This window comes from Canis lupus, chromosome 5 (assembly GCF_011100685.1).
Source record: "Canis lupus familiaris isolate Mischka breed German Shepherd chromosome 5, alternate assembly UU_Cfam_GSD_1.0, whole genome shotgun sequence".
Classification (NCBI taxonomy): domain Eukaryota; kingdom Metazoa; phylum Chordata; class Mammalia; order Carnivora; family Canidae; genus Canis; species Canis lupus.
The window spans coordinates 11,018,979-11,040,738 of NC_049226.1; positions in this window are offsets into that span (position 1 = coordinate 11,018,979).

Sequence of the window (21,760 nt, forward strand, 5' to 3'; positions counted from 1 at the left end):
CAAAACTTTGCAACACCACCACTTAATAAAAGGATATCCCTAAATAATCAATTTATAGGCTCATACCCTTGGGGTTCAAAGCCAATATATAAGAATGAGGACTTGCACCAACTACAAAATCAACCAAGTGTAGATTAGGAATGTTCCAGGGTCCTAAAGATTTTCCGATTCACCTAGGATTTCTTGAGCCAAGCACTGTCTTTTCTCCAGAGGCCTTTGAAACATCCAACGAGTTAAGTGCCCTTTTTTCCATGTTAGCAATAGAGGAAACTGAGGCCCAGAGAGATTAAGAATTTTAAGTGTCAAGATGGGATTCAAACTCAGGGATTCTGAATGCAAAACCAGTGTTTTCTCCACTCTATCATATTACTCCATTTTGACTTTTTTATAAGAGTTTTTTTAAAAGACGGATTTATTTACTTACTTATTTACTTATTTATTTATATGCCAGCACACGCACACACACAAGCAAAGGGATGGGCAGGCAGGAGAGGGAGTAGCAGACTCCCCACTGAGCAGGGAGCCCGAAGCAGGGCTGGATCCCAAGACCCTGAGATCACGACCTGAGCCGAAGGCATATGCTTATTGAACTGAGCCACCCAGGAGCTCCTCCATTTCAACTTCTTATAACAATATATCTTTCCAGTCACCATTCAAGCTGGTTGTGTCATTTTTTTAAATGAAGCCTTTGACCTGATTTGCAATTTGGTCAACAGATTAATATTTGGGATTGCCATTCTGCAAACCAATCACTTCGTTTCCCTGTTTAATTCAGTTTCTATTTGTGTCCTAGCTAAAATATGCCGCCAAGTCAACAGCCATTCCCTTGGGGGTTCCTGTTGAATTCTAAATATTTTTCAAAGAAATGATATCCCAAATATTAAGCAGAGCTTACTTTCTAGATATACATAGTTTTTAAAAGTTTATTTATTTATTTAGTAATCTTTACACCCAGCGTGGGGCTTGAACTCACAACCCCGAAATCAAGAGTCGGATGCTTTTTAGCCTGAGTCAGACAGGCAAGAACTATTTTTAATGGCATGCTCAGGCCACATACGCAGCTTCATATTTGCAACCAGTAACATCAGTATAGCCCTCATTCCTAATTTGTCCCCAAATGTTTCTAATACCTCTTACCTGTTAAGAAGTCTACCTGTCCATCTGAGGTAAGTTAGCAGAGATCTCCAAGTGCTGGAGCCCAGCAACTCCTGTAATTGAGGGTTGTCTGCAGGAAGGTCCTACCTCCCCCAAGCACACGGAGGCGGAGGGGACAGTGGGCCTCTCACGAGGGGGGGCAGCCCGAGTTTCCACTAACCTGGGTTGCTTTGAATGAGCCTTGCCACCCCCTGCTGAAATGGTCACTTACTAAAACACCCTTGGAAGCCCCTTCTCTGTGGTCTTCAGGTTCTAATTTAGCTTCCAAAGGTAAATCTGACTTGTTTTCGGGATATAGTAAGGCACTGGCTTAAATCTTGCTGGCCAGAGCAAAGTCTCCGTTCTTGAAGGCTTGCTCACGTGGTCTCCTTCTGTGCAAGTTCACCCTTGCCTCCTTGGACCTTGGAACCAGGACATTAAGCTCCATCTTCAGCATAATAAAATCTCCCCGGCTTCACTCAAAGAACAGCCAGTCAGCACTCCTTGGTCCCACTGTCCTTCAGGCAGAGCCTAGGATACTAGGATACCAAAACTAGGTGACTGCCCTGCCTCTGTCTCCCTCCCACCACCATCTCTCTCTCTCTCTCTGTCTCTGTCTCTCTGTCTCTGTCTGTCTGTCTCTCTCTCACACACACACCATTCTTTTTTTTTTCACACATACCATTCTTAAAGATTCCCCTACTTCCTTCAGTGACCAGACACTGTTACTTCAAAAATAAATGGCGAGTTCCCCATCAATGGAGGTATTCAAGCAGAGACTGAACCTGCTGGGGACATTCTCACATTGAGGTAGAGACCAGATGACCTTAGAGGGCATTTTCAGGTCTAAAGTTCAAGCAGATTCCAAGGTTCTGTAGCAAGTCTGCACATATTCTTGGCTTCCCCATTGCCCCTTGTGGCTTATATTCTCCTTTGAGAATGTCCTCCATATTCATTTAAATCAATCCTTACAAGTACTTAAAAAAAAAAAAAACCTTGCAGGGTGCCTGGGTGGTGCTGTCCATTAAGTGACCAACTCTTGGTTTCAGCTCATGTCATGATATCAGGGTTGTGATCTCAAGGTCATGATCTCAGGGTCGTGATCTTGGAGTCATAGGCTGTAGCCCTGCATGGGGGTGGGAATTCTCTTTCTCCCTCTCCCTCTACCCTGCCTCCCACTCTCTCTCTCTCATGCTTTCTCTCTAAAATAAATCTTTAGAAACAAAAACAACCTTGGAGCAGTTTACCCACTCTGCTTTTCAACACATCATTATCGTCTTGTATCATAATTATTGATGTGCATTTCCTACCTCCCCTCAGACTGTAACTGCCATCTGGGCAAGATATATGCCCCACTCATCTTTGTCAGCCTGTTATAGAGCTTGCTGCCTCATACAGGATATATGCTCCATAAACATGTGTGAATGAATAAATGATGGGGGGGAGGGCGGGTAAGCCAGGAAGGCAACACAGGTTTGAAGGAAGCTAAGGCAATTCGTTTCCCAGCTCCTAGCTCTCTGGAGATTGCTACTCCACTGCAAAACCCTTCTGGAGAGGCAAAGGCTGAAGAACATCATTGGTCTCGGCCCGGCAGGATCCCTAGAGACAGCTCTGAATATAGTCATAATTTCCCTGAGATTATCACGTCACACCCACTACATCATAGAAGAGGTCTCAGGAGAAGTCACCTGGAACTATATTGCTCTTTGCCCAGGACAGTCATTCCTGATTAATTAAAAGCTCAGGTTTCTTAGGTAAGAGGGTTTGGACTATGGATCCTTGGGGAGCAATGAAAGAACAGAACAAGAATGCATTTGGAAACAGCTGCTTACCTACCCACTCTTAACACCCCGGGTTGAGCTTAATCAATCCTCTTTCTCTTATTGGTGATGGCCTCCGTTTAACCATCCCTGAGAGGAGAGAGTTCATCCTACACTCTTTTGAAACCCAGGCTGACTTGAGTTTGGGTGCTCCCCAACACTCGAGAACATTACCATCCCCTTCCATCATTTCCTGCCCAGAGGATGTCTGCCAATCCTGATTATAAGGCTGACATGAAGCCATCATTTATTCTTCCCCCAAATGTCTGTTTATTTGAGTTTCGAAGCAGACACATGCCTCAGAGGAAGCCAAGCCCCACATTTCATAAATAAGACCAAGCTCAAGAAGTGCCTACCCTGTGACTGCCTTTGTTAGCTTGTTTGCTGAGCTACAAAAGATGAAGTCGATCCATTAACTGGGGGAGAGCTGAGCCCAGAAACACATTACCATGACTTTTGAAAAAAAAATGAGCCTTATTTCAAGAACAGTTTTAGATTTACAGAAGTTACCACACACACTTCTAAAAGCTAAACTAAAAAAAAATAAAAAAATAAATAAAAAATAAAAGCTAAACTACTCCATCCTTCCTGTTACTGTTTTACTAACAGCACCCTCTTATGTCCTACCTCAGGACCATCGCACATTGTCAAAATATTTCATTTTCCATTTTGCTGGCACTAAGTACCTCATATGGGTAAGTGGTTGGCTCAGGTCCAGAAACAAGTTACTTGTTTTCTGAGGGGAGATGTTTTAAAGAACAAACTTACATACCCAGGTTCTATACTGAAGGTAGAAAGACAATTTGATTTAAATTAGATCAATAGCTGAGCACAATCATAGTAAGACTAGTTAACATTTATTGCACACTTACTAAGAATCAGGCTCCATCCCAATTAGTCCTCACATCGACCCAATGAATTAGCCGTTATCCACGTTTCCAAATGAGGAAAAAAATGAGGTTCAGAGAGGTCATTCAAGGACACACAGCTAGGGGCGCCTAGCTGGCTCAGTTGGTGAAGTGCCTGACTCTTGATCTTGGGGTCATGAGTAGAAGCCCTACATTGGGTGTAGAGATTACTCAAAAAATGCATAAATACGTTTCTTTAAAAAGATATACAGCGATCAGCAGCTGGGCTGGAGTTCAAACTAGACAACTGATGTTAGAGTTGATGCTCTCCCATGGTTAGCTTGGTCTCCTCTGTGGTATGGAAGGGTTTCAGTCTTAAAAGTCAGCATAATAAGGGCACTGGGTGGCTCAGTGGTTGAGCATCTGCCTTTGGCTCAGGTCGTGATCTCGGGGTCCTGGGATCCAGTTCCGCATCGGGCTGACTGCAGGGAGCCTGCTTCTCCCTCTGCCTGGGTCTCTGTCTCTCTCTGCGTGTCTCTCATGAATAAACAAATAAAATCTTTAAAAAAAAGTCAGCATAACAGTCCTAAGTTGATATCTGACTTGACAGCTCATTCATACACCTAAAATACACAGTTACTGCATGTGCCTTGTACAAAATATCACATACCTTCTTAATATCCACCCCATGATTGGTTTGAAATAAATATAAATTCAGTATGTGCAGATACAAATCTTGGACATATGAATTCCCAAGCTGGCAGACATATTTGCATATCCCTGACATTTACAGCATATTTTTCAATTATATCAAACATGTAATACTCATTTATTTCCTCACTTATGGGAAACGGTATAACCCAGCAATTAAGTGCAAATAAGTATAAGCATTTGGCACGAGAACATCTGTGTTCAAATTCTGGAGCCCCCATGTACTAACAAGTTAATGAATCTCTCAGTGCCTCAGTGGACCCAGGTGCAGAACCAGACTAAGTACCACCTCCTGGGCTTGTCGTGAAAGATAAACAAGATGATACACATAAAGCACTGAGCACACAGTCCCGAGCACACGGTAAACGCTAAGTGAAATCCATGATTGCATTATTTTTATGCCTGTGGTCACGTGCAAAGGCATTGCATGTTCATCACTAGTATAGTAACGGGTATGTAGTAACGGTTCATTACTAGTGTAGTAACGGGATGTCTGGTCGCACTCACACATCACACACACACCACCGAGCACTATAAAAATCTGCTCTACAGAGCGCCACCCACGCTGCATGTATGAAATCCACTGATCATTTCAGTAGCTCCTCACTCACACACAGACACACGTATAACACACACAAACGCACACAGAGATTGGCAAAGACTAAAGTCAATTTAAGAGGTTAAAATACAGGTTTATTTAATTTAAGGCTCTGAAGAAGGGGGGAGGTGGAAAGAGCGACAATTGGTACTGCTGTGATCATTATTGTTACCATTACCACTGGCATGAAAAGGACCTGGCTTTCAGCGTCTCCAATGTCTGTGCTTGTCTTCTCTAAAGGACCCAGAGAACGCTCTACTGCTTCCTTACAATGGGAGTGGTTTTGCCATTCAATTATCATCTCCATCACACTCAACAGAAGTTAAAAGATAGCATTTGGGTCGTCCATTCAAGCAGGTGATCTCTGTATCCCTTTCATTATGGGAGAAGCAACTGGTAAAGTTAATGCAATGTACTGTAACTAATGCCTCATAGATGCCCAAAGCACTACAACCCTAATCCACTTTGAAGACTAACTGTATTCAGAATGCTAGGTTTTATATTAAGCTATATGTTATAGTAAAATCAGCTGCAGGGGAAAATCCTCTTTGAACCAAAGCTAAGCCATTTTTCTTTATTTCTACAACTTAGAAGAGCCTGGTGCACGAGTGAAAAAAAAAAAAAAACCAACAAACGTCAACAATAAGATACCAATTGAACCTCTGGCGGAGCTAGAGCAATGGCAGCTATGTGGATTTTGCACAAAGGCTATGTGGTATGCGTGACATCTAGAACCCTCATGGACATCACAAGGCCAACAAATGAGACCATTCGAAGAAAAAACACTGGGTGCCTGGCTGGCTCGGTTGCTAGAGCAAGCAACTCTTAATCTTGGAGTTGTGAGTTGAAGCCCTATGTGTAGAGTTTACTTTAAAAAAAAAGATCTTAATAAGGAACACTAAAAGCTAGCCACAAAGTCACTGCACTACCAATGAAGCATGATAAGAGGTCAGTGGTTATACAGTGACTAACAAGAAAAGAGGGAAACTCCACGTTTTTCTCACTGATCCCTTCCCGTGTGCTTAATGGAACATTAAATTTGTTCTGGATTTCTGAAAAAAAGAATGGGATAGTCCCTGGATTCTTGCAGAAGTTTCCTATATCCCTCCTCCCATAATTATGTTTCCTGATGTTTGTTGATCCATTTTTCTATTCAAGATATCTTTCTATTCAAGATATGTTCTATTCAAGATATGTTGCACTCATGCAATGAGGGAAATGCAGGAAAGGTCAAGGCAGAGTGCCCCATATCTCTCATGTTGACACAATATGCTTTGTTACATTACTCAGAGGGATGAGGGGAATAAAAAGGAGTGACAATAAATAAGCAAGTGTCATTTCTCTCCTTTGCTGGTGTGGATGGCAGGAAACATGTGCCCCACCTTCCAGTAGTAGCAAGATCCCAGGTCTAAGTGAACTCAGGGCAGAGTGAGATATTCCATGCTCCTTTCCAGGCAGGTAATATTCAAGCTCAGGATGGATTCAGTCCAGGGGTGCCTGAGTGGCTCAGTCGGTTGAGCGCTCAACACTTGATTTCAGTTCAGGTCATGATCTCAGGGTTGTGAGATTGAGCCCCACGTTGGGCTCCATGCTCAATGGGGGGGTCTGCTTAAGACTCTTTCCCTCTCCCTCTGGCCTCTTCCCTTGACCCCACTCACACTTGTATGGGTGCGCGCTCTCTCTCTCTCAAATAAATAAGTAAATATTTTTGAAAAAAAAGACAGATTCAACCTAAAGACTCTACTTATAAGGGAAAAAGAGAGTGGATGCAGGTCTTTGAATTTCTTAGCTTACAAAACATACTCAGTTAAGGGGAAAATAGCGTCCACAGGGAATAGGGCTTTCATAGACTAGCACAGACCTATTGCAAAGCCACATGTTGAAATGAAGTGAGAGTCCTACACTAAAACCTTTTGACTTTCCAATCCTAAGATTTTTGTGATTTGGAGGAGGAAGGTTTTCGATTGAGCAGACCTCAGTACAAATCCTAGCTCTGTAGTCACCGCTCTGTGACTTAGCCAAGCTACTTACTTCTCTAGGGTTCCAACTCTTTGTGTACAAAGAGGAAAAATACTACATGCTTCCTGGGTTGCAAAAATTAAGTAATATGCTACAAGTTAACTGCAAACCCTCAACACATTGGTTAGGTTTTGCTTCTTTTTTTTAACAGTAATAGTTATTTTTTATACAAGAGAGATGGTTTATTTAACAGTGAAAAGTTGGTAACCACTAACAGACTAAGGAAATCATGGTATTTTCACCCAAAGGAGAAATACAACTATTAAAAAATATAAACATACATCTACTATATAGTTAATTTTTTTTGAAGTAATATCTACATTCAACATGAGGTTGGAACTTAACGAGTGAGGTGATCAAGAGTCACATGCTCTACTGTTGGAGCCAGCCAGGCACCTTTGTGTACATTTGTATACATTTGCTGGAAGTGGAATGATTTTGTGCATACACCAAAATTATAACATTTGTGTGTGTGCATAATTTTCTGTGTTGTACTAAGTGACATTTTTATAGATTATTTGCTCACAATAAATGCTTTTAAGAGACTATGTTTTTAATCTAAAAAAAAGTCCAAATTAAATTCATTCCTTAATTTAAAATTAAAAAAACAAAACAAAACAAAACTAGAGACGTGTAAATGGTCCCTTCTGAATCTCTAGGGAAATATAACCTCAGCCAGTAACACCGATCCCACCCTTGCCATATCCCTCCTAAAGAGCAGCAGATCAGTTCCAGCGCTGATGTTATCATTTCTAGAGACCAATTCACTGGAATCGCTAAAGGAAAACCATCGTCTTCCTTGTTTATTTAATTATGAACTCTGTTGAAGATATTTGTTACACCTGCTATATGCCAGGCACCATCCTAGGTGCTCAGTCTGTAAGGATCCTGCCCTGGATGAGCACGTAAGCTACTAAAAGAACTTCTAAAAGATCAAGACTCTTGATCTCAGGAGTTCAAGTCCCACGTTGGGGAGAGGGTTTACTTAAAAAATAAATAAATAAAACAAGACTTTAGAAGAGAAACTGTGTATTTACACAGAAGGTAGTGGGAAGCCCCAGAGGAGGTTCACAAGGCACTTGAGGGACTGCCTCCGTATGTCAGCAAACCACAGGAAGGCATGAGATGGAGGCGTATCTCACAAGTAAAAATCCTAAACCTTGCCCAGAAGCCACTCAGCTGCTAGGCAGCAGAGCCAGGGAGCCTCAACGTGATTTCTTCCCTCTGTCTTTGCCTCTCCCTACGTAAAGTGATCTGGAAGTTTTGCTGGCCAGCATCTTCTTCCTAGGTCTTCCTTGTCCTTCCTCAAACCCTGAGTAGGCATGTGATGTCCCAGCTCTCAAGAAGAGGAGATGGTAGGGGCACCTGGGTGGCTCAGTGGTTGAGCGTCTGCCTTTGACTCAGGTCATGATCCTGGGGTCCTGGGATCGAGTCCCGCATCGGGCTCCCCACAGGGAGAGCTTGCTTCTCCCTCTGCCTGTGTCCTGTGTCTCTGCCTCTCTCTCTGTGTGTGTCTCTCATGAATAAATAAATAAGATGTTTAAAAAAAAAAAAAAAGAGGAGACGGTTCCACTGCTTGTAACAGGGTTGCGTGCAGCAGCCACTGCCTGCGAACCAGTGCGGGCAGCCTGGGACGCCTATGTCAGTAGAGAGCAGGGGATGCTGAGGCTTGGATCCCTGGCAGCCTGAGAGCCACCCAGGCTGGGGCAGCTAAGGGACATCTGGGCACAGCTGATTTCCTCTGAAATAGCTGTTTCTGCTCTGTCTCAGCAGGAGGCTGGAGTGAAAAGTTCTCCTTACACCTGGTCTTCCTCCCCTCCCCTGCCCAGGCTCTTTCACTCCCTTTTCCTCCTCCACTTTTTTCTTCCCTCCTTTTCTTTGTAAGATTTCCCCTCATTGCCTTTCTTTCCATTCCTCCTCCTCCTCCTCCTTCTTCTTCTCCTTCTTTCTTAAAAATTTTAAAAATATTTCATTTATGTATTTGACAGAGAAAGAGAGCACAAGCAGAGGGAGTAGCAGGCAGAGGGAGAGGGAGAAGCAGGCTCCCCACTGAGCAAGGACCCTCCGATCATGACCTGAGCTGAAGGCGGACACCTAACCGACTGAGCTTCCCAGGCACCCCAATTTGTTGTTGTCTTCTTTTTTTTTTTTTTTTAAGATTTTTTAAGAGTAATCTCTACACCCAGCATGGGGCTCAAAACCACAACCCCAAGATCAAGAGTCTCACACTCCATCACCTGAGCCAGCCAGGTGCCCCCCCCCCCCCATTTCTCCCTCTGCTTCTTTAAACCCTTTTTCCTTGTCCCCAAAGCTTCTGTCCTGTGAATCCTGAGGGCCTGGTTCCAGACCTCCTAACCACAACCCTCAGCCTGCCCACCGCCTCCGTGAGTTTATTAGAATCAGAGCCATCCAGCGGGGCGGGTGAAAGAGAGAAAGGTGGAAATGGAGAACCCATTTCTAAAATCTGGTCTTGTGACTCAGTAATTCTAACCTCACAGTTCAAAACTAACAGCAACTCAGTAAGGGTAAGCCAGGCACCCATTTCTGATCACTACAGGAAAGCGAAGAGGACACCACTACCTTTGGAAAAAGAAGGTTGTAAATTGTTCTAAAGCCTCTTGCTTTTGCTATTTGTTTGTTGTGCATTTTATTGTTGTTGCTCGTTTGTTCTTTGTGAACTAGATTTTCAGGCTCCACCACTGAGAGGAGAAATAAGGCCTCCTTCCTACAGGTACCTGTTTCTGGGAAGCCTCATTAGCCGCAGGCAAAGGTCAGGGGAGTTTCAAGCCTGTGCAGGTGTCATGTGTCTGCCAGGTGATTGGGTTGTGTTGTTATAACTCAGCACCAAGAGGCCTGGACAATGGGCATATTTTTAAAACCGAAGGCAAGTGATCGACAGCAGTGCTCTTATTCTCAGAAACTCCTGAGTGTCAGGGGGGCAAGGCAGGCAGAGCTGATAAGGCCAGAAGCCCCCCAGCTGAGAAATGCAAGTGTTCAGCAAGGTCAAGGGGGTGGTGAGGGGAGTTTCTGAGATCAGATGAGATGACAGAGGCACGGCTCCCCAAATAAAACCCCACATCTGGGGGCGCCCGGGTGGCTCAGCGGTTTAGTGCTGCTTTGGGCCCAGGGCGTGATCCTGGAGTCTCAGGCTTGAGTCCCACGTCGGGGCCCCTGCATGGAGCCTGCTTCTCCCTCTGCCTGTGTCTCTGCCTCTCTCTTTCCTTGCCTCTCATGAATAAATAAATAAAATCTTAAAAAAAAAAAAACCCTCCATCTGCATAAACCTTGCCTTTCAAACATTGCCACACATATGCACGGTACGATTTTTATGACACTTCGATCAGGGGAGTAGAATACCTATTATTTTACTTCATCGAGGACAGAGTGGGATCAGAGAAATGATACAATTTGCAAAGGAAGAAGCAAAGGCAGGATTTCCAGCCAGTTGTGCCCTTTCTAAATTACCGTAATTACCAAAAGCGCTTGCCTGGTAGTCACGTAGTAAGACAGTGACAGCGTGGCAGGATGATGACAGTGCAAGGGTCTGGGTTTTTGTAACCCCAGTTCAGAGATCTTTCCACCATCTAACAGGGCCTCCATAACCAAACCATGTAATCCAATTTCTTTTTCTCTGGCTCTCGGTAAAGACTACTCTAATCAGTGCTGCCTCTGGGCAAATACCAGATAAAATTAAAAAGAGAACAAATGTTATAGACTCACGCGGGCCTTATCATATTACTTCTGGTCTTCTGAAACAATAAACACTGCACTTAATCTGCAGGTTATGGGAGTACCGTACTTTCAGCTGCAGTGGTCTTTTGACCAGAAAGTACTTCTCATCGTCCAAGTCTGGCATAGGAGAGCACCAGGGACTAAAAACTGGCAGCCTGGGCCAGCATTAGTGTGAGGAGGCAAGGTTATCCCGCATGAGTTCGTGTTCAACAATTAAGAGATAGTTCAAATCATTCTAGCAGACTCCCTGGACATGCCCGTTTTCCACTGAGTTAACAAGGCTCACTACCCATCAGAGCCTTAGCACGTGGGTAATCTTGCCAAACTTTAAAAATCTGCCCTATAGACAATAGCCCCCTGGCCCCTAGGTTTGGGGTAGGAGGAGTAGGTCCCAGAATCCCTCCTTCATCCCATTCTATCCTCTTAGCAAGTAGTGAGCTGTACCGCGTCATCCATCTACACGCTCAATTCATTCAAACTATTGTGAAAAGTAAAACCTGATCCCTCAGTTGGAAAATTATTCACATCTGGGCTCCAGTACTAGTTTTAACATAAGCTAGACTCTGTGTCTCCACACAAAAAAATAAGACAAGTGGCAGGGGGAGCTACTACTGGCTGTAAAGGCATTAAAAAAAAGAGCTAGGAAAATCTCAGTTGGGTTTCTACACGGGTGGGATGCCCCATAATATCATTCCCTTCCATTTCACTGAGTTTTCTGTGGGTAACAGTCTTAGTATCCTGGCCTTTTCTGAGAGCAGCTGGGGAAACGTAGGTCCAGAAAGACTGATCATTCGTGTAAATTTACACAGTAGCACAGCAACTCCTGGCTTAGGACTCACCGTGAAGCTGTACCATCAGCTCTACGATGGTGTCCCAAAGTTTAGCTATAAAACCCAAGGCATTGAAAGGCCACATTCCTAAATCCCATTCACATCTCTAGTCTCTCATTTGGAATCATCAAGACTACGATCCTAACACCCAGAGCCTTTCACCTTCACTGTAGACAACAGCTTTGTGTTCTGTTGGATTCAGGACCATGTGGAACCACTGTGGGGCAAGCCATTTGCCCATTGTCCATGGAAAAACTCAAACTGTGAGCCCCTGGAGGGCAGAAGCTTTGCCTGGGGGAAGGCTGGACTCCCCAGAATCTAGCTCAGTGCTTGGTACATAAACCACACTCAGCAGATGCCTGTTGATTCAGTGGATGCAGCTGCAGGTTTAATTTCGGGAGAGGAGACAGACAAGCCTCAGCTTATCAATTTGCTTGTGGCACTGGCATTCAGGGGTTGTGACTCGGCTCTGCTTGTTTTGTAAAGGTCATTTTACCAGCCCGGTTTAAGACAGCCAGGCTAGAACTAGACAGAAATGGGAAACCGCTGACCAACGTGGTTCTTCACGCCCTCTGGTGGCCAAGATGACTTCAGAGTCCCAAGTCCCCATAGCCATCCTAAGCCTTCTGGTGGCCAAGAAGCCTGCAGGTTTCCTTGACCCATCCTCTCCTCCCAACAAGGGGGTCCTAGGCCTCTGGGCCAGAAAGACGCCACCCTGTTCCCAAAGTCTTCTAGGGAGGCATCTCATCTCTGTACCGAGAGCAGATGCACATGTCAAGAAGCTAACGTTGAAGCTTTGAAAGTGAACTACCTTTCGGCGAATGCTCTGTGCTTTCAAGAGCTCCTCGAAAGAAAGAAGGCCATTCAAGGAAAATAATCATTTCCAGCCTGGAACATTTCAGATTTCCATTGTGGGGTTATTGGGTCAGGTCACCCTTCTGAGCATAAAAGAAGCCCTTTCAAATCTTACATCACCTAATCATCCCATGATTAGGTTTCCACTTGCAGAAGGACAGACGAAAGAGCCAAACCAATTACTAAAAAAATGCTTACAATCTTCTCAAGTCTATGGAAGGTCTGGGGTGGTTCTATTTTGTTTTGTTTTAAATGTATGGTAAATGAAAAACGAACTCGTCAACCGTTGCCGAGATTTCGAAGGTAAGCAGCACATGGACCGGGATTTTTGTGTTTTATCCCACTGTCCGCTCTCCAGCTCCTGGAATAGCATCTGACCCATCAATACATATTTGGGGAATGAATGAATGAATGAATGAATGAACTAAGCCTAAAGAGAAAGAGGTGCTTTTTAGCGGAAATCGTTGCATGTTGGAGAAGATGTCATCTCCTCCCTTGAGATCTTTTGAGATTGTCAGTTTGATCTCATTTGGTTTCATCCATTCACTTCACAGATGAGGACAATGGTCAGAGAGGTTGTTAAACAACTCACCACAGGTCACACAGCAATTATTTGGCAGCACCCACAGTGAACCCAAGTCTTCGCTCCTGACACTTTCAAAAAAGAGCAATGATATCCCGAGTTTGGAGCTCTGTCTTACAGCGGGAAGTGCACCGTGAGCCAGCACACACAAACATACACACACACCACTGGAGTTTCATGAAACACCTTCTCCCTGTAACAATGTACCCTGGTCTGCTATCTCCTCTGTTTCATTTTTTATTAAATTCTGATCACGACTCACCAAACTAATTTCACAACCTAAACTTTTAAAAGCATTCCACTGTAGCATCCTGGCTACTGTCCCCTCTGCTCTGTAGAGGGCCGAAGTCTTCCAGACTCTCCTGCCAAGGAAGAGAACTCTAGCGATCAGCAACTTGGGACTCCTTGGCCTAAAGATCCCAATTTTATGACAGTACAGGCGTATCTCCCAACTGTCAAGTTTGATTTTGCTTCCAAGAGTGCGGTCCAAGCAACTCTCCCTTCCAACCAGGGTAACCACAACAGCGAGCCTCGGGACACAGACCAAGGCCATTGGCAGCAGCCTTGTCCTTGTCCTTGCCTGACCCTCTAACCACAAGTTAGTCGGGATTTCCAACCTTACATAAAGGAGCGAGTCCTTATCTCTCACTAGTTTCTCTTGGCGGCCACTTTTCCCCAGCTGGCGGGGAGGGGGCGGGGACGGGGACGGGCAGGGGTGGAGACAGCTGGAAGAAGAGAAGCGGGGAAGGGGGAGCAGGACCAGTAGGTGGGTCTGAGAAGGTCATCAGCTCCATAAGTAGGTGTGAACAGATGGATTGCCACATAGGCTTTAGGCAGTAGGCACTCTTTCCACCCCCTCACTATCACACACACACCACACACACAGAGTTCCTTCCAATCCTTTCTCCTAACCCCATTTGATCATTTTCTACCCCATCTCTACCCCACCCCCAAGTTAACACAATGGGGAGACGGCTCTCCACAATTCCCCTTGGAACAGACAGGTTGGGACTCTCTCCCCTGATTTTCCCACTGAGAATCAGCAAGACGCGACTTGGCAGGGGCTGAAAACTTCTCTATAGCAACCCGGGCACGTTCCCACGGCTCCCCGACACCTGCCAGAGCTGGCCTGGCCACTCTTCCCCACTCCGAAGCGGTTCACAAACTGCACGCCGCCCCCTCCCTTCCCAGGGAATCCCATCCCAGCTGCAGGACGCAGGGGTCAGGGCAGAAAGCCAGGAGGCCTGTGCCACAACGCTCCGGACACCTGCTGGCCATTTCAGATACTCTCAGAGACAGCTCTGGGGCCCAGGGGCCCACATCTACAGCTCCGCTCATGAAAGGGGAGGGTAACAGGGCACTTGGGGCAGGGGGACACTACCATCACCCTAGCTCTGCCACCAGCGGGCTGTGTGATGTTAAGTCAGTTACTTAACCTCTCTGGTTCTCAGTGACTTCATTTTTAAAATGAGAGCGTGGATTTAATAAAATGGGACAAGAAATATTTTTTAAATTATTTCATTTATTTATTTAGAGACAGCAAGTGCAAGCGAGGAGGCGTGCTGAGGGAGAGAGAGAATCCCAAGCAGGCTCCACGCCCAGGGCACAGCCCCATGTGGGGCTCCATCTCACCACCCTGAGATGACGGCCTGAGCCCAAATCTAGGGTTGGACGGTAGCCACCCAGGTGCCCTGGACAAAAATTCATTACTCATCCTCAATGGGCCCTTTATTTTTTTATTTTAATTTTTTTAAGATTTTATTTATTTATTAATAAATAAAGAGAGAGGCAGAGACACAGGCAGAGGGAGAAGCAGGCTCCATGCAGGGAATCTGACGTGGGACTCGATCCCAGGACTCCAGGATCACGCCCTGGGCTGAAGGCAGCGCTAAGCCGCTGAGCCACCTGGGGTGCCCTCAATGGGCCCTTTAATAGTTCAGGGAATTCAATCATTTGTCTTGAAAACTGGCAAATAAAGGAAAAGACTCAAGCATTTGTTCCTTTTTCTCCCATATCAGCTATACCACCAGATAATCAAATAGTTGTCAAAGGGAAGCACCCCTTTCAAAAAGTATTCCAAGAAATAAATGAAAGAGAAGCGATGAAATTTCACCACCTGTAACCCCCAAAGAACTGATGAATCGAGATGCTGAGCATCAACATGTCACAAAAAGAGAGACGATCAGACATTATGTGCCTCCCAAGGGGAGAACACAACACCACCCACGATCTTGCCAGAAAGATCTATTCAGATCAGTCCTATTCAAATCAAAATTCTGCATCCAGGCACCATTCTGCAGGAAACAGTTCATAGAACCTGCTGACCTGCGCTGTGAGTGTGCAAGCAGCATGATCCAGACCACGAGAAGCTACAGGTCAGGGGCCCTGAGCTCCTGCAAAAATAAAGTTTGAGGAAAAGACACTGATGAAGGGTGAATCTGCATTGTAAGACATGTTGATTTTTTTAAGATTTTATTTGTTTATTCATAAGAGACCCAGAGAGAGAGGCAGAGACACAGGCAAAGGGAGAAGCAGGCTCCCTGCAGGGAGCCCGATGTGGGACTCCATCCTGGGACCCCAGGATCACACCCTTGGCCCAAGGCAGATGCTCAACTGCTGAGCCACCCAGGTGCCCTGACATGTCGATTTTTTTTTAGTGGAAAACAGTACACTGGATGTTGGGAGAGTCGCAACTGGATGAGCCACTACAAAGAGACACAAGGCAGTGCTTACATCAAGAGCCAGGGGTGTGATTCCTTTGGGGAGGGGAGAGTCTATGAGGGGCATCAGGGTACACAGAGGGCTTCTGGAACGGCCAGAAGAGTCTCATTTCTCCTTGTCATTCCTTGTACCTGTATTTTATTTTATAACAAGGTGGGTTGCTTGTTTTCTTTTCTTTTCTTTTTTTTTTTTTAATGAGCTAAGAGAAAAATCATCTCAAATTCCTCACAGACCTAGAACATTTAGTTCTGGGATTCTAAATCTGCAAAGCTACAGGGACTGTCACAGTGAGGTTGATGGTGAGACTGCTCTGTGCAGGAGGGTGGAGGGCAGAAAGTCTAAGTCCGTTCTGGCTACTTGGTCTTGAGTCCTGACTGCCACTTACTAAGACACTGGAAAATTCAGTTAACCTCTTATCCCATTGTCCCCATTCACTAAGTAGAGAAAATAGCTCCTGCCTTGTCCCTCTGATGATTAAGTAAGGTAACTTATCAGAGTTTTTAGTGTAGTATCTAGCACGTGGTAAGTACTCACCACAAGTTGCTTAATAATAGGAATTATTATTATATTTTGAAATTTATAATTTTATGCTTTTACATTGCATATTTCTAGTATTTATAATAGTTTAAATGACAACGGTAAACATTATCTATAATTATTATTATTAGACCACCTCTAATGAGGACAGAAGTAAACCAGAAGGCAGATTTCTCCTTCAAAAAAAAAAAATTCCAAGAACAAGGCCCCCTTGGGACATTCATGACTGGGGTAGTTGTAGAAGGCGTAGTTTCAGAAGCCTTCTGACTGGCTTTCCTCTGTGTGTGAGTTCTAGTGGACATGTCCCTTCTCCATTCACTCTTCCTCCTCCCTATGAAGCACAAAACCAGGTTTCTACCCTAAGCCATTCTTGTCAAAGACTGTTCTTCTTGAATTAGTCTGGTGGCCTGTGCGTCTTTGGTTCTTCTGGTCTCCAGGTGGAGGAAACCTCAGGGTGCCACTTACTGTTTCCATGTTTCATAGGAGCCATTCTGTGCAAGGAAGCCACCAGGATGAGGTAATGCCCACGGGAGGCAGGAGAGCCCAGTGGTTGAGAACATGAGCTCTGCACCACCTGGATGACCCACATCCACCCTGAGGGACCTGGAAGGTTGAGGTTCTGAGTGGACAGAAGCACCCTGTGGAACCTGCAAAGTACCAACCCACATCAGGAGTCACTGTGATGTTTCTAGCAGAATGGCCAGATGTCTTCTGCTTTTTCTACAATAACTTCTTAGGAGGGCAGGGGAAGTCAAGGACTCCTGTGACATTGGGGGCTACAGCTTAGTGTCAGTCTTCCTTCAGGCTGCGCTTCAAATAGTTTCATCTTATCTATGTGACTCTGGGCAAGTCACTTAACCTCACTGTGCCCTCATTCCTTCATCTAGAAAATGAAGAAAAGAGAATCTACTTTATATGGTTGTCATGGAGATTAAATGAGTTAAAAAAATACAAATTGTTTTCAACGATGCCTGGCACGTTGTCTGTTTAAAAAAAAAAAAGCTCCGTCTTCAAACCTTCTGAGTTCCAACACTAGTTCCTTCCCTTCTTATTTCAGCAACCTTGGAGAAGTGTCTGTGCCTCTCAGCATCACTGCCTTTTCATCTATAAAATGGGGATGATAACAGTACCCAGCGTGTTGGATTGGCATGAATATGAAACAGGGTAATGCAAGTAAAGATCCTGACTCACACAAAATATTTAATAAACACTAGCTATCATTGCCCCCATAACACCAGATAAGGTGTGAAGTTTTTGTGTTCTTCCTTTCTGTCCAAAGGAGAGAAAAATGCACCAAATACTCCAACAGAATACTGAGCAGATAGTCCTTGTCTTTAGGCACTGAGATATTCTTGTAGACCATGAAGTAGACCATTCTTATAGACCCTACTCCTGGGCTGAAGGACAGGCATGTTTCTCTGAACCCATCATGTCCTGGACGGCAGTAGAGCAGTGGGGTGTGTGGTGTGGTACTTTTAAGCCACAGGAAATGGAGATGAATAAACAAAGGGGAATCAGCAGGCAGACTTTTTCATGGAAGGGTGGTGAGTAAAGGGAGGACAAAGGAGCAGCGAAGAAGAGAAAAGTTTCCCTCTCCACCAGAACTAGGTATATTCATTAATGCAGCTTCACTTGTCCAAAGAATGACCAAGCCGTTGAGTACTGAGAAATAGCAGCGAGAGCCCATTGGGTAACATGATTCTCAGAGTTTTTGCTCCTGGTTGTCCTTTCTCTCTGAGACTTCATTTGATACTCTCAACAGTTCAGCAGGACACAAACATTTTGGATGGGAAACTATTTCACAGATAGACATTAACCAGAAGAAATTTAGCCAAGGTTATGAGCAACTTGTGTCAACCTGGGTCTCTTCACCACCCAATCAGGACTATTTGGTTGAGCACCGGGGTTCTTAACCTTGGCTATTTGTGGAATCACCCAAGGACATTTAAGAAGCACTAATGCCTGGATTCACCCACAGAGATTCTGATTTATTTGGTCTAAGGTGCAGCCTGGAGACTGGGATTTCCAAACAATCTTCAGTTGGTTCTACTATGCAGCCAAGGTTGAAAGTTACTACTAGGACATCTTTGACTTCTTGCATAGTAAACTCACATTTCACCTAGGGAAACTGATATTTCCCTTGTTCTTCTGAGTAAGGCATGCAAATAAGGGAAAGAAACAATGTAAAAACTAACCCTTCCCTTGAGAAAACAGTCCAAGTATCATTTGGTTCTATGCTGGGGGCTGGGGGCTGGGGGGATGGGGGATGTATCTGAATAATTCAAAGGGGAGAAGGGTCCACCGTTTTCCTCTATACACTTTCAAATTTTTATTGTTTAATTTTATTGTATTTTAGCTGAGAAAGATCACTTTGAATAGAAAAATCCTTCCTTAGTATGAAAATCAAGAGTGTCTTTTCAAAAAGGTTCTTTTATTAAAACTTTCTATTTTTTAAAAAGATATTATTTATTTATTTCAGAGAGAGAGAGATAGAGAAAGAGTGAGCATGAGCATGGGGGGGGGCGAGGGAGAAGCAGACTCCCTGCTGAGCAGGGAGCCTGATGCAGGATTCAATCCCCGGATCCTGAGATCATGCCCTGAGCCAAAGGCAGACGCTTGACTGACTGAGCCACCCAGATGCCCCTCTAAAGAATTTCTTTTTATAACTTGTTTGATTTCATTAAACTAAAATTCATTAAGGACCTACAATATTCAATGGTTTGTGCAACCATTTCATTGAAATTGTGCTAAGTGAATATCACATAGCCCTATACTCAAGGGATTATAATAAGCTTATAGAAGGGACAGGACAGGGACACAGATAACTAGAAGAAAAAAATTATGCTAAGTGTGTGGAAGTACTTTGAACAGTTCCCAGCACACAGAAGGCGTTCAGTAATTACATGGGAAAAGAAGAAATGCAGGAAGAAAGAAGGGAAGGATGGAAAAGGTAAACAAAAAGGAACTGGGCAGAGAGTTGAGATGAAATATCAGACTGTGTTGGGAGGTAGTTGCAGCTGTAACCTTGAAGAAGTTGGACGTGGAGAGGCAATTCCATTTGGAGGGAGCAGTCTCCACAAAGGAATGTGTGAAATTCTGACTACGTCTGGGAAACACAAAATGGTATCATTGAACAGAGCAGAGGGAAGAGCAATGCTGATAATAAAAAGACAAATGATAAAACAGAAAGTGGTTGCCAGTGTAAGAAAAGGAATAATGTCCTAGTTCTTAATTGGTAGGCAATTAGATGACCATAAGTTCTGTTTTTCTCATGACAGTATTAATTTACATCTCTGGTTCATGCATAATTGCTAAGAACATCCTTTTTTCACTCTCTGAGGTGCTATGGTGTGGATAATAAATTATATGATCATCTTAGCAGCAAGAAACCTTTCAACTCTTTTTAAAAATCAGAGAGTAAGGAAATATAATAAGGATGACATTACCAGAGTTGCCTTTTACCAAGACTCATCAGGCAGTTCTATGGGATTGGCATCCAGAGGGAAAGAAGTCAGAGATGGGAAGGTCTTTCAGATGCTATAGCTCTACTCTGGGCCAACGGAGAACTAACCAACTGAGGGCCAACTGAGGTGCTAACCAGATGTGGCAGGCAGCCTGTGAGCTAGCCCCACTGATCCCCACCTCGTGGTACTCAACCCTGTGTAGTCCCCTCCTACACTGAAGAGGGTGACCTGCGTGCACCCAGTAGGATATTACAGAAATGACGGGGTGTGACTTCTGAGGCCAGCTCATAAAAGACTCTGTGGTTTCCTCCTTCCTCTTCCTGGGATCACTTGGTCTGGAAGAAGCCAGCTGACATGTTTTAAGGAACCTCAAACAGCAGGCAGATGTGGTAAGGAACTGAGATCTATCATCTTTAACACCAGTATGCCCACCCTACAAGTGCGCCATCTTGGAACCGAGTCCTTGGGTCCCAGTCAACACACAGATGACACAGATGACTGCCATCTGAGCACAATCTCATGAGAGATCTTTTTTTTTTAAGATTTTATTTATTTATTCATGACAGACACAGAGAAACAGGCAGAGACATAGGCAGAGGGAGAAGCAGGCTCCCTGTGGGGAGCCTGTTGTAGGACTCGATCCCAGGACCCTGGTATCACACCTTAAGCTGAAGGCAGACACTCAGCCACTGAGCCACCCAGGCATCTGTCATGAGAGATCTTTTTTTTTTTTTTCATCATGAGAGATCTTAAGCCTTAAGCCAGAACCATCCACCAAGCTTCTCCTGAATTCCTGACCCACAGAAACCATGGGAGATAAAAAAAAAAAAAAAAGGACAAAAATGAACTGCATATGGAAATCCGGAGTAACTGGCATGTGGGTCCTCTTCCCAGTTCCTCCCCTAATTAACCTTGTAATATTGGTGAAATTACTTAATAGAGGAGCCTTGGTTTGCTAATCTGCAAAACAGGCCTGACTAATAATCTTTGATGTCCCTTGTAGCACCCAAATTAAATGATTCTATTATTCTAAAAGCATACTTATTGGCTATGATGCAGGGTTTAGAAATTATCACATTATCTGGAAGGCTCTTCGTGTTTCTGGCCTCATCCTGCTCAGTGATCTTATCAATGGCTGAGTGGAAGATACAAAAGGCATTCTTGTCAAAACTGAAGATGTTGTAAAACTTACAGGGAAACCAATCACAGTGGTTGAAGCAAAATGCCTAAAAATCTTGAAATTCTGGAACAATGAGCCAACTATAATAGGACAAAATATAACACAGACTCAGAGCTTGTGAAGGTCTGAAAATTTATCTCTAGGAGCAGAAGTATGTGTGGTAAAGTATTCACTCTTGTTCAATAGTGTGAACTGGTTGCCAAGGAATGAATCCTGCTTTTCTTAAACTGGATTCGTGAATTCATTCAGTGACCACCCAAGCACTGTGCTAGGCATTAGAGCTAAAGCAATGACCAAGATAAAGACCTTGGCTACTTTTCTTTTCTTTTTTTATAAATTTATTTTTTATTGGTGTTCAATTTGCCAACATATAGAATAACACCCAGTGCTCATCCCATCAAGTGCTCCCCTCAGTGTCCCTCACCCAGTCACCCCCACCCCTCGCCCTTGGCTACTTTTCTAAGATTACAGAACCTAAAACTGAGGAAGGAGTTTGCATTCTTGCTCCGTCAGATCATCTATGGATATTGGCCACAATTCCACTGATCTATAGACAAACCAGAGTTAGGTCTGAGACGAGTTAGCAGAATGGTAGGGATCTCAAAGTAATCTGAAGCAACTAGCCTTCCTTAAGTGGCTGCTCTGTGTCCTGTGCAAAGACAGTATGTCTAGAGAAAAGAAAAGATGGCTTAGGATAGAATCTTGCCGAATACCAATGCCTAAAGGGC